Source organism: Puntigrus tetrazona, chromosome 11 (assembly GCF_018831695.1).
Source record: "Puntigrus tetrazona isolate hp1 chromosome 11, ASM1883169v1, whole genome shotgun sequence".
NCBI classification, from domain to species: Eukaryota; Metazoa; Chordata; class Actinopteri; order Cypriniformes; family Cyprinidae; genus Puntigrus; species Puntigrus tetrazona.
In genome coordinates this window covers 2,730,898-2,744,564 of record NC_056709.1, presented here as the reverse complement: position 1 = coordinate 2,744,564, position 13,667 = coordinate 2,730,898, and the positions used below count along the sequence as shown (strand labels likewise).

Below are 13,667 nucleotides of genomic sequence, written 5' to 3'. Positions count from 1 at the left end.
GATCCCCGGCAGCATCAAGTGGGTGAGAAGCTGGGCAGACAGGCCGGTTAGCTCAGTTGGTTAGAGCGTGGTGCTAAGAACGCCTAAGGTCGTGGCTTTCACCGTGACGGGCTAAATGCTTTTGGTGCTCACAGAATCTAGCCTGATCTTCTGATAAAGTGATGGAAATCACTTGATCAAAGACCTGCAATGACGCGGGTCGTAAATAGCCTGCTGGGGAGAGCGTTAGACTGAAGATTCAAAGGTCCCCGGTCTGATCCTCCGGTCGCAGTTGGCGGATGTCTTCTTGCCAGAGAACTATTTGAAGCTTAACTACTATCATGACAAAAGCAGCTTTCTTTGGTCGTTGCTGTAGATGTTCTTTTCCTTTCTCTCTGCTCGGAGGTGCCAAACTGGGGGGTTCTTGCAGAAGACCTCTCTGGTCAGGCAGCGCAGTGTCCACCATCGTTCCATATCTCTCTGCTGCCTCTGCCAACACCATATAGTTGGTGAAGTAACAAAAAGTTGCAGCTTTAGTTTTAAGGTTCTTCTTGGTCTTGTTTCTCAGTTAATGTGAGCATGGTGATTTTTGTGTTACGTAAGCTACCTTGCATCTCTCAATTGCAGCCAGTTAGGTCCAGCCTCAAATTTCAATCCACTGGGAGGCCATCTTTCATTTATTTTTGTTTTGAGCACTGTCTCTGCAGCGCTTTGTTTCCTCCCATGTTAGCTCAAGGTCCTTACGTTCTGTCGATGAAGTAGTTGTTCTATACGCCTTCTCTGCTGGCAAGCGTGCGTGTAGGCTCGCAAGTGGTCTAGGGTCTGATTCTCGCCGGGTGCGAGAGGTCCGGGTTCAAAATCCTGAACGAAAGCCTGCGCCAGCAGCTCCATGAGAGAAGCAGCAGTCTGCTTTTGACTCCACCTAAGTGACAGTGCTTGTTTTCTGTCAATGTCTGGTCTTTCTATTTTGACTCCTGCTTTCAGGTCTCCTTATAAAGAGCCGCCTGGCCATAGCATAGTTAGGCTGAAGAGCTGAAGGTCTCTAGTTTGATCTTGGATTTCGGGCAGTGGATTCCTTGGTGTATGGTTTGGGCACAGTTCTGAAGCTTGGCAGGTTTCCAACCATTTCTACCCTTGCCAAAAGTGCAGGCACCCTACTGAGGTCGCTTGGTTCCACGTTGTAAAGGTTAGCAATCAGGGATCTGAATCTAGCTGTACGAGTTTAAATCTCAGCAATTGACTGGTTGCGTGAGGGCGAGTGTTCCCAAAAATTGAAACTTTTGAACTCAACTGAAACAAGTGTGGAAGCGTTATCTTGAGGAGGGAAGCATTACAGACCTTGGACTTTGCGAAAACAGAAAACAAACTGTACCGAGCTGCAGTGTGGCCTTCAGCCTCACGTTCTTTGTTGTAGATGTTCCCCATCAGCATTAAACTGCAATGTCTCTGAGCCCTCTTGCTGCAATTGCCAATAACGGAGGTATGATTCTCGCCGTAGCGCGTAGAGGTCCCCGGTTCAAACTTGGACGAGCCCTTAGAAGGGCTTACTTTTTGAAGCTGTTTTGTCACCCAGGATCCCCGGCAAGCATCAAGTGGCTACAAAGACAGAGAAGCTGCCTTCTGCTCTGTCGTTGAAGACAGGCCGGTTAGGGGTATGATTCTCAGTTGGTTAGAAGCGCGGTGCTAATAACGCCAAGGTCGCTGGTTCGACCTCGTGACGGGCTGGTTCAGCCGCCAGCCATTTTTGGTGCTCACAGAGTTCAGCTCTGATCTTCTGATAAAGTGATGGAAATCTCCTGATCAAAGGACCTTCCTCACGACGCGGCTTGAAAAATAGCTCCAGTTGGGGAGAGCGCTAGACTGAAGATCTAAAGGTCCCTGGTTCGATCCCCGGTTTCGCAGTTGGCGGATGTCTTCTTGCAGAGAACTATTTGTGTTTAATGCTTGTGTTTAACTACTATCATGACAAAAAGTGCCTTTTTGGTCGTTGCTGTAGATGTTCTTTTCCTTTCTCTGCTCGGAGGTGCCAACGGGGTTCTTGCAGAAGACCCCTGGTCAGGGCAGGGCAGCGCAGTGTCCACCGATCGCTCCATATCTCCTCTTTGCTGCCTCCTTTGTACTGGGCGCACTCATATAGTTGGTGAAGTAACAAAAAGTTGTGCTTTAGTTTTAAGGCCCTTTCTTGGTCTTGTTTCTCCAGTTAATGTGGAGCATGGTGATTTTTGTGTTACGTAAGCTACCTTTGCATCTCTCACCTCGTGCAGCCAGTTAGGTCCAGCCCCAAATTTCAATCCACTTGGAGGCCATCTTTCATTTATTTTTGTTTTGACACTGTCTCAAGGCGTTTTGTTTCTCCCATGTTAGCTCAAGGTCCTTCGCTCTGTCGTTGAAGTAGTTGTTCTTATGCCTTCTCTCTGGGCGGGCAAGCGTGCGTGAAGGCTCGTTGGTCTAGGGGTATGATTCTCGCTCGGTGCGAGAGGTCCCGGTTCAAATCCTGGACGAGCCCGCCAGCAGCTCCAAGGAGAAGCAGCAGTCTGCTTTGACTCAATTGCGTGACAGTGCTTGTTTTCTGTCAATGTCTGGTCTTTCTATTTTGACTCCTGCTTTCAGGTCTCCTTATAAAGAGCCGCTCTGGCCATAGCATAGTTAGGCTGAAGAGCTGAAGGTCTCTAGTTTGATCTTGGATTTCGGCAGTGGATTCCTTGGTGTATGGTTTGGGCACAGTTCTGAAGCTTGCAGGTTTCCAACCATTTCTACCTTGCCAAAAAGTGCAGGCACCTACTGAGGTCGCTTTGGTTCCACGTTGTAAAGGTTAGCAATCAGGGATCTGAATCTAGCTGCACGAAGTTTAAATCTCAGCAATTGGCTGGTTGTTTGCGAGAGGCGAGTGTTCCCCAAAAATTGAAACTTTTGAACTCAACTGAAACAAGTGTGAGCTGTTATCTTGAGGAGGGAAGCATTACAGACCTTGGACTTTATGAAACAGAATGAACTGTACGGAGCTGCAGTGTAGCCTTCAGCCTCACGCGTTCTTTGTGTAGATGTTCCCATCAGCATTAAACTGCAATGTCTCTGAGCCTCTTGCTGCAATTGCCAATAACGGAGGTATTGATTCGCTTTAAAAGTAGAGGTCCCGGTTCAAATCCCGGATTTCAGCCCTTAGAAGGGCTTACTTTGAAAGCTGTTTGTCACCCAGATCCCCGCAAGCATCAAGTGGGCAGAGAAAGTTGCCAAAGACAGGCCGGTTAGCCCAGTTGGTTAGGAGTGGTGCTAATAACGCCAAGGTCGCGGTTCGACTCCCGTGCATGCCAGCCGCTTTTGGTGCTCACAGAGTTCAGCTCTGATCTTCTGATAAAGTGATGGAAATCCCCCTGATCAAAGACAGCTCACGACGTGGGCCGAAAATAGCTCAGTTGGGAGAGCGTTAGACTGAAGATCTAAAGGTCCTGGTTCGATCCTCGGTTTCTCGCAGTTGGCGGATGTCTTCTTGCCAGAGAACTATTTGTGTTTAATTGTTTGTGTTTAACTACTATCATGACAAAAAGTGCCTTCTTTGGTCGTTGCTGTAGATGTTCTTTCCTCTCTCTCTGCTCGGGAGGTGCCAAACGGGAGTTCTTGCAGAAGACCTCTGGTCAGGAGCAGCGAGTGTCCACCGATCGTTCCATATCTCCCTCTTTGCTGCCTCCTTTGTACTGGCCAACCATATAGTTGGTGAAGTAACAAAAAGTTGTGCTTTAGTTTTAAGGCTCTTCTTGGTCTTGTTTCAGTTAATGTGAGCATGGTGATTTTTGTATTACGTTAGCTACCTTTGCATCTCTCACCTCAGCAGCCAGTTAGAAGTCCAGCCTCAAATTTCAATCCACTGGGAGGCCATCTTTCATTTATTTGGTTTTTGACACTGTCTCAAGGCGTTTTGTTTCTCCCATGTTAGCTCAAGGTCCTTCGTTCTGTCGTTGAAGTAGTTGTTCTTGTTATGCTCTTCTCTGCTGGGCAAGCGTGCTGTGTGTAGGCTCAGCATGTTCAGGGGTATGATTCTCGCCGGTGCGCGAGGTCCCGGTTCAAATCCCGGATTTCAGCCCGCCCAGCAGCTCCATGAGAAGCAGCAGTCTGCTTTGACTCAATTGGCATTGATAGTGCTTGTTTTCTGTCAATGTCTGGTCTTTCTATTTTGACTCCTGCTTTCCAGGTCTCCTTATAAAGAGCCGCCAGCCTACAGCATAGTTAGGCTCAAGAGCTGAAGGTCCTAGTTTTGATCTTGGATTTTCGGCAGTGGATTCCTTGGTGTATGGTTCGGGCACAGTTCTGAAGCCTGCAGGTTTCAACCATTTCTACCTTGCCAAAAAAAGTGCAGGCACCCTACTGAGGTCGCTTGGTTCCACGTTGTAAAGGTTAGCAATCAGGGATCTGAATCTAGCTGTACGAGTTTAAATCTCAAAGAATTGACTGGTTGCGTGAGAGGCGTTAGTGTGTTCCCAAAAAATTGAAACTTTTGAACTCAGCTGGAAACAAGTGTGAGCGTTATCTGAGGAGGGAAGCATTACAGACCTTGGACTTTATGAAAACAGAATGAACTGTACCGAGCTGCAGTGTAGCCTTCTAGCCTCACGTTCTTTTGTTGTAGATGTTCCCATCAAAATTAAACTGCAATGTCTCTGGAGCCCTCTTGCTGGAATTGCTAATAACGGAGGTATGATTCTCGCTTGGTGCGAGAGGTCCGGGTTCAAATCTCGGATTTGTGCCCTTGTGAAGGGAGCTTACTTTAACTGTCACCCAGGATCCCGGCAAGCATCAAGTGGGCAGAGAAGCTGCCAAAGACAGGCCAGTTAGCTCAGTTGGTTAGAACGCGGGTGCTTCAATAACGCCAAGGTCGGTGGATTCACCTCCCGTGACGGGCCAGCCGCTTTTTGGTGCTCACAGAGTTCAGCTCTGATCTTCTGATAAAGTGATGGAAATCCCTGATCCTGATCAAAGACCTCTTCACGACGCGGCGTAAATAAGCTTCAGTTGGGAGAGCCGCGACCGAAGATCTAAAGGTCCCTGGTTCAAACCCGGTTTCGCAGTTGGCGGATGTCTTCTTGCCAGAGAACTATTTTGTAATTTAATTGCTTATGTTTAACTACTATCGCGACAAAAAGTGCCTTCTTTGGTCGCCATGTAGATGTTCTTTCCTTTCTCTCTGCTCGGAGGTGCCAAAGCGGGGTTCTTGCAGAAGACTTCTATGGTCAGGGCAGCGCAGTGTCCACCGATCGCTCCATATCTCCTCTTTGCTGCCTCCTTTGTACTGGCCACCATATAGCTGGTGGGGCTAACAAAAAGTTGTGCTTTAGTTTTAAGGCTCTTCTTGGTCTTGTTTCAGTTAATGTGGAGCATGGTGATTTTTGTGTTACGTAAGCTACCTTTGCATCTCTCACCTCGTGCAGCCAGTTAGGTCCAGCCCCAAATTTCAATCCACTGGGAGGCCATCTTTCATTTATTTGGTTTTGACACTGTCTCAAGGCGTTTTGTTTCTCCCATGTTAGCCTCCAAGGTCTCTTCGTTCTGTCGTTGAAGTAGTTGTTCTTACGCCTTCTCTGCTGGCAAGTGCGTGTAGGCCTCATTACTCTAGGGGCAGTGATTCTCGCTGGGAAGCGAGAGGTCCTGGTTCAAACCCGGACGAGCCTGCTCCAGCAGCTCCATGAGAAGCAGCAGTCTGCTTTGACTCACCTGCGTGACAGTGCTTGTTTTCTGTCAATGTCTGGTCTTTCTATTTTGACTCCTGCTTTCAGGTCTCCTTATAAAGAGCCGCCTGGCCAGTAGCATAGTTAGGCTGAAGAGCTGAAGGTCTCTAGTTTGATCTTGGATTTCGGCAGTGGATTCCTTGGTGTATGGTTTGGGTAATAGTTCTGAAGCTTGCAGGTTTCCAACCATTTCTTCCTTGCTAAAAAGTGCAGGCACCCTACTGAGGTCGCTTGGTTCTGCATGTTGTAAAGGTTAGCAATCAGGGATCTGAATCTAGCTGTATTGAGTTTAAATCTCAGCAATTGATAGGTTGCGTGAGGGGCGTAGTGTTCCCAAAAATTGAAATCTTTGAACTCAACTGAAACAAGTGTGAGCGTTTATCTTGAGGAGGAAGCATTACAGACCTTGGACTTTATGAAAACAGAATGAACTGTGCTGAGCTGCAGTGTAGCTTCAGCCTCACGCTCTTTGTTGTAGATGTTCCCATCAGCATTAAACTGCAATGTCTCTGAGCCTCTTGCTGCAATTGCCAATAACGGAGGTATGATTCTCGCTTTGGTGCGTAGAGGTCCCGGGTTCAAAACCCGGATTTGAGCCCTTAGAAGGGCTTTACTTTCTCGGCTGTTTTGTCACCCAGGATCCCGGCAAGCATCAAGTGGGCAGAGAAGCTGCCAAAGACAGGCCGGGTTAGCTCAGCTGGTTAGAGTGTGGTGCTAATAACGCCAAGGTCGCGGGTTCGACTTCCCGCAGACGGGCCAGCCGCTTTTGGTGCTCTGCAGAGTTCAGCTCTGATCTTCTGATAAAGTGATGGAAATCCGCTCCTGATCAAAGATCCTTCTCTACGACGTGGCCAGAAATAGCCCAGTTGGGAGAGCCGCGACTGAAGATCTAAAGGTCCCTGGTTCGATCCCCTGGTTTCGCAGTTATGGATTTCTTCTTGCCAGAGAACTATTTGTGTTTAATTGCTTGTGTTTAACTTCTATCATGACAAAAAGTGCTTCTTCTTTTGGTCGTTGCTGTAGATGTTCTTTCCTTTCTCTGCTCGGAGGTGCTAAACGGGGGTTCTTGCAGAAGACCTCTGGTCAGGCCAGCAGCGAGTGTCCACCGATCGCTCCATATCTCCCTCTTTGCTGCCTCCTGTACTGGCCACTCATATAGTTGGTGAAGTAACAAAAAGTTGTGCTTTAGTTTTAAGGCTCTTTCTTGGTCTTGTTTCTCAGTTAATGAGAGCATGGTGATTTTTGTGTTACGTAAGCTACCTTTGCATCTCTCACCTCGTGCAGCCAGTTAGGTCCAGCCCCAAATTTCTCTAATCCACTGGGAGGCCATCTTTCATTTATTTGGTTTGACACTGTCTCAAGCTACGCTTTGTTTCTCCCATGTTAGCCTGGTCCTTCTGCTCTGTCGTTGAAGTAGTTGTTCTACGCCTTCTCTCTGCTGGCAAGCGTGCGCGTAGGCTCGCTGTCTAGGGGTATGATTCTCGCCTGCGCGAGAGTCCCGGGTTCAAATCCCGGACGAGCCTCAGCCAGCAGCTCCATGAGAAGCAGTAGTCTGCTTTCTGACTCACCTAGCGTGACAGTGCTTGTTTTCTGTCAATGTCTGGTCTTTCTATTTTGACTTCTGCTTTCAGGTCTCTCTTATAAAGAGCCTTCTGGCTATAGTATAGTTAGGCTGAAGAGCTGAAGGTCTCTAGTTTGATCTTGGATTTCGGCAGTGGATTCCTTGGTGTATGGTTTGGGCACAGTTCTGAAGCTTGCAGGTTTCAACCATTTCTACCTTGCCAAAAAAGTGCAGGCACCCTACTGAGGTCGCTTGGTTCCACGTTGTAAAGGTTAGCAATCAGGGATCTGAATCTAGCTGTACGAAGCTTAAATCTCAGCAATTGGCTGGTTGCGTGAGGGGCGAGTGTTCCCAAAAATTGAAACTTTTGAACTCAACTGAAACAAGTGTGAGCGTTATCTTGAGGAGGAAGCATTACAGACCTTGGACTTTATGAAAACAGAATGAACTGTACCGAGCTGCAGTGTAGCCTCTCAGCCTCACGCTTTTTGTTGTAGATGTTCCCATCAGCATTAAACTGCAATGTCTCTTTGAGCCTCTTGCTGGAATTGCCAATAACGGAGGTATGATTCTCGCTTTGGTAAGTAGAGGTCCCGGTTCAAATCTTTGACGAGCCCTTGAAGGGCTTACTGCCTGTTTTGTCACAGGATCCCCGCAAGCATCAAGGGCAGAGAAGCTGCCAAAGACAGGCCGGTTAGGCTCAGTTGGTTAGGAGCGTGGTGCTAATACAACGCCAAGGTCGCTGGTTCTGACTCCTCGTACGGGCCAGCCGTTTTTGGTGCTCACAGAGTTCAGCTCTGATCTTCTGATAAAGTGATGGAAATCCCGCCTGATCAAAGACCTTCCTGACGACGGGCCAAATAGCTCAGCTGGGAGAGCGTTAGACTGAAGATCTAAAGGTCCCTGGTTCGATCCCGGTTTCCCGCAGTTGGCGGATGTCTTCTTTGCCAGAGAACTATTTGTGTTTAATTGCTTGTGTTTAATCTACTATCATGACAAAAAGTGCCTTCTTTGGTCGCTGCTGTAGATGTTCTTTCCTTTCTCTCTGCTCGAGGTGCCAAACGGGGGTTCTTGCAGAAGACCTCTCTGGTCAGGGCAGCGAAGTGTCCACCGATCGCGCTCCATATCTCCTCTTTGCTGCCTCCTTTGTACTGGCCACCATATAGTTGGTGAAGTAACAAAAAGTTGTGCTTTAGTTTTAAGGCTCTTCTTGGTCTTGTTTCTCAGTTAATGTGAGCATGGTGATTTTGTGTTACGTAAGCTACCTTTGCATCTCTCACCTCGTGCAGCCAGTTAGGTCCAGCCCCAAATTTCCAATCCACTGGGAGGCCATCTTTCATTTATTTGGTTTTGACACTGTCTCAAGGCGCTTTGTTTCCTCCCATGTTAGCTCAAGGTCCTTCGTTCTGTCGTTGAAGTAGTTGTTCTTACGCCTTCTCTGCTGGCAAGCGTGCGTGAGGGCCTGTGGTGGTCTAGGGGTATGACTCCGCCGGTGCGAGGTCCTGGTTCAAATCCTGGACGAGCTCGGGCCAGCAGCTCCATGAGAAGCAGCAGTCTGCTTTGACTCACTTGCGTGACAGTGCTTGTTTTCTGTCAATGTCTGGTCTTTCTATTTTGACTCCTGCTTTCAGGTCTCCTTATAAAGAGCCGCTCTGGCTATAGCATAGTTAGGCTGAAGAGCTGAAGGTCTCTAGTTTGATCTTGGATTTCGGCAGTGGATTCCTTTGTGTATGGTTTGGCACAGTTCTGAAGCTTGCAGGTTTCCAAATTCATTTCTACCTTGCCAAAAAGTGCAGGGCACCCTACTGAGGTCGCTTGGTTCCACGTTGTAAAGGTTAGCAATCAGGATCTGAATCTAGCTGTACGAGTTTAAATCCTCAGCAATTGGCTGGTTGCGTGAGGGGCTAGTGTTCCCAAAAATTGAAACTTTGAACTCAACTGAAACAAGTGTGAGCGTTTATCTTGAGGAGGGAAGCATTACAGACCTTGGACTTTTATGAAAACAGGAATGAACTGTACCGGAGCTGCAGTGTAGCCTTCCAGCCTCACGCTCTTTGTTGTAGATGTTCCCATCAGCATTAAACTGCAATGTCTCTTGAGCCTCTTGCTGGAATCGCCAATAACGGAGGTATGATTCGCGCTGGTGTAGAGGTCCCGGTTCAAATCTCGGACGAGCCCTTAGAAGGGCTTACTTTTCTGCTGTTTTGTCACCCAGGATCCCCGCAAGCACTGGTCGGGCAGAGAAGCTGCCAAAGACAGGCCGGTTAGCTCAGTTGGTTAGAGCGTGGTGCTAATAACGCCAAGGTCGCGTGGTTCGACTTCCCAGACGTGGCCAGCCGCTTTTGGTGCTCACAGAGTTCAGCTCTGATCTTCTGATAAAGTGATGGAAATCCCACCCTGATCAAAGACCTCCTCACGACGTGGGCAAGAAATAGCTCAGTTGGGAGAGCGTTAGACTGAAGATCTAAAGGTCCCTGGTTCGATCCCGGTTTCTGCAGTTGGCGGATGTCTTCTTGCCAGAGAACTATTTGTGTTTAATTGCTTGTGTTTAACTACTATCATGACAAAAGTGCCTTCTTTGGTCGTTGCTGTAGATGTTCTTTCCTTTCTCTCTGCTCGGAGGTGCCAAACGGGGTTCTTGCAGAAGACTCTCTGGTCAGGGCAGCGCAGTGTCCACCGATCGCTCCATATCTCCTCTTTGCTGCCTCCTTTGTACTTGGCCACCATATAGTTGGTGAAGTAACAAAAAGTTGTGCTTTAGTTTTAAGGCTCTTCTTGGTCTTGTTTCTCAGTTAATGTGAGCATGGTGATTTTTGTGTTACGTAAGCTACCTTTGCATCTCTCACCTCGTGCAGCCAGTTAGGTCCAGCCCCAAATTTCAATCCACTGGGAGGCCATCTTTCATTTATTTGGTTTTGACACTGTCTCAAGGCGTTTTGTTTCCTCCCATGTTAGCTCAAGGTCCTTCTGCTCTGTCGTTGAAGTAGTTGTTCTTACGCCTTCTCTCTGCTGGCAAGCGTGCGCGTAGGCTCGTTGGTCTAGGGGTATGATTCTCGCTCGGTGCGAGAGGTCCCGGTTCAAATCCCGATCGAGCCCGCCAGCAGCTCCATGAGAAGCAGCAGTCTGCTTTGACTCAACCGCGTGACAGTGCTTGTTTTCTGTCAATGTCTGGTCTTTCTATTTTGACTCCTGCTTTCAGGTCTCTTATAAAGAGCCGCCTGGCCATAGCATAGTTAGCTGAAGAGCTGAAGGTCTCTAGTTTGATCTTGGATTTCTGCAGGATTCTTTGGTGTATGGTTTGGGCACAGTTCTGAAGCTTGCAGGTTTCCAACCATTTCTACCTTGCAAAAAAGTGCAGGCACCCTACTGAGGTCGCTTGGTTCCACGCTGTAAAGGTTAGCAATCAGGATCTGAATCTAGCTGTACGAGTTTAAATCTCAGCAAATTGACTGGATATGCATTGAGGGGCGAGTGTTCCCAAAAACTGAAACTTTTGAACTCAACTGAAACAAGTGTGAGCGTTATCTTGAGGAGGGAAGCATTACAGACCTTGGACTTTATGAAAACAGAATGAACTGTACCGAGCTGCAGTGTAGCCTTCAGCCTCACGCTCTTTGTTGTAGATGTTCCCATCAGCATTAAACTGCAAATGTCTCTTGAGCCCTCTTGCTGGAATTGCCAATAACGGAGGTATGATTCTCGCTTTGGAGTGCGAGAGGTCCCGGTTCAAATCCCGGACGAGCCCTTAGAAGGGCTTACTTTCGAAGCTGTTTTGTCACCCAGGATCCCGGCAAGCATCAAGGGCAGAGAAGCTGCCAAAGACAGGCCGTGTTAGCTCAGTTGGTTAGAGCGTGGTGCTAATAACGCGCAAGGTCGCGGTGGTTCACTCCGCACGGGCCAGCCGCTTTTGGTGCTCACAGAGTTCAGCCTGATCTTCTGATAAAGTGATGGAAATCCCACCCTGATCAAAGACCTTCACGACGTGGCTGAAATAAACTCAGTTGGGAGAGCGTAGACTGAAGATCTAAAGGTCCCTGGTTCGATCCCGGGTTTCGCAGTTGGCGGATGTCTTCTTGCCAGAGAACTATTTGTGTTTAATTGCTTGTGTTTAACTACTATCATGACAAAAAGTGCCTTCTTTGGTCGTTGCTGTAGATGTTCTTTCTTCTCTGCTCGGGAGGGTGCCAAACGGGGTTCTGTGCAGAAGACCTCTGGTCAGGCAGCGCAGTGTCCACCGATCGCCCATATCTCCTCTTGCTGCCTCCTTTGTACTGGCCACCATATAGTTGGTGAAGTAACAAAAAGTTGTGCTTTAGTTTTAAGGCTCTTCTTGGTCTTGTTTTCAGTTAATGTGAGCATGGTGATTTTTGTGTTACGTAAGCTACCTTTGCATCTCTCACCCGTGCAGCTTGTGTTAGGTCCAGCCCAAAATTTCAATCCACTGGGAGGCCATCTTTCATTTATTTGGTTTTGACACTGTCTCCCAAGGCGTTTTGTTTCTCCTATGTTAGCTCAAGGTCCTTCGCTCTGTTGTTGAAGTAGTTGTTCTTACGCCTCTCTCTGCTGGCAAGCAAAAGTGCAGGCTCGTTGGTCTAGGGGTATGATTCGTCGCTTCAGGTGCGAGGGTCCCGGTTCAAATCCCCGGACGAGCCCGCCAGCAGCTCCATGAGAGAAGCAGCAGTCTGCTTTGACTCAATTGTGTGACAGTGCTTGTTTTCTGTCAATGTCTGGTCTTTCTATTTTGACTCCTGCTTTCAGGTCTCTTATAAAGAGCCGCTGGCCATAGTATAGTTAGGCTGAAGAGCTGAAGGCTCTAGTTTGATCTTGGATTTCGGCAGTGGATTCCTTGGTGTATGGTTTGGGCACAGTTCTGAAGCTTGCAGGTTTCCAACCATTTCTACTCTGCCAAAAAAAGTGCAGGCACCCTACTGAGGTCGCTTGGTTCCACGTTGTAAAGGTTAGCAATCAGGGATCTGAATCTAGCTGTACGAGTTTAAATTCCAGCAATTGACTGGTTGCGTGAGGGGCGAGTGTTCTCCAAAAACTGAAACTTTTGAACTCAACTGAAACAAGTGTGAGCGTTATCTTGAGGAGGGAAGCATTACAGACCTTGGACTTTATGAAAACAGAATGAACTGTACCGAGCTGCAGTGTAGCCTTCTAGCCTCACGTTCTTTGTTGTAGATGTTCCCATCAGCATTAAACTGCAATGTCTCTTGAGCCCTCTTGCTGGAATTGCTAATAACGGAGGTGGGCGATTCTCGCTTGGTGCGTAGAGGTCCTGGTTCAAATCCCGACGAGCCCTTAGAAGGGCTTACTTTCTGAGCGCTGTTTTGTCACCCAGGATCCCCGCGGCAAGCACTGGTGGGCAGAGAAGCTGCCAAAGACAGGCCGGTTAGCTCAGTTGGTTAGGAGCGTGGTGCCATTAACGCCAAGGTCGCGTTCGAACTTCGCACGGGCCAGCCGCTTTTGGTGCTCACAGAGTTCAGCCTGATCTTCTGATAAAGTGATGGAAATCCCCCTGATCAAAGACCTCACGACGTGGCTGAAATAGCTCATTTGGGAGAGCGCCGTTAGACTGAAGATCTAAAGGTCCCTGTTTCTGATCCCGGTTTCGCAGTTGGCGGATGTCTTCTTGCCAGAGAACTATTTGTGTTTAATTGCTTGTGTTTAACTACCATCATGACAAAAAGTGCCTTCTTTGGTCGTTGCTGTAGATGTTCTTTCCTTTCTCTCTGCTCGGAGGTGCCAAACGGGGTTCTTGCAGAAGACCTCTGGTCAGGGCAGCGCAGTGTCCACCGATCGCTCCATATCTCCTCTTTGCTGCCTCCTTTGTACTGGCCACCATATAGTTGGTGAAGTAACAAAAGTTGTGCTTTTAGTTTTAAGGTCTTCTTGGTCTTGTTTCTCAGTTAATGTGAGCATGGTGATTTTTGTGTTACGTGAAGTTACCTTTGCATCTCTCACCTCGTGCAGCCAGTTAGGTCCAGCCCCAAATTTCAATCCACTGGGAGGCCATCTTTCATTTATTTGGTTTTGACACTGTCTCAAGGCGTTTTGTTTCTCCCATGTTAGCTCAAGGTCCTTCGCTCTGTTGTTGAAGTAGTTGTTCTTACGCCTTCTCTCTGCTGGCAAGCGGTGCGCAGGCTCGCTGGTCTAGGGGTATGATTCTCGGCTTCGGGTGCCAGAGGTCCCGGTTCAAATCCTGGACGAGCCCGCCAGCAGCTCCAAGAGAAGCAGCAGTCTGCTTTGACTCAATTGCGTGACAGTGCTTGTTTTCTGTCAATGTCTGGTCTTTCTATTTTGACTCCTGCTTTCAGGTTCTTATAAAGAGCCGCTCTGGCCATAGTATAGTTAGGCTGAAGAGCTGAAGGTCTCTAGTTTGATCTTGATTTCGGCAGTGGATTCCT

General features: G+C 48.1%; 2 non-coding genes across 2 annotated transcripts; both read left to right on the top strand.

Moving 5' to 3' along the window:
* Window positions 1-6,377: 6,377 nt before the first annotated feature.
* trnai-aau lies at window positions 6,378-6,455 on the top strand. The gene has a single exon. It is a non-coding gene; the product is annotated as a tRNA-Ile (tRNA).
* A 3,226-nt stretch (window positions 6,456-9,681) lies between these two features.
* On the top strand, window positions 9,682-9,754 carry trnaf-gaa. The gene has a single exon. It is a non-coding gene; the product is annotated as a tRNA-Phe (tRNA).
* Window positions 9,755-13,667: the final 3,913 nt, after the last annotated feature.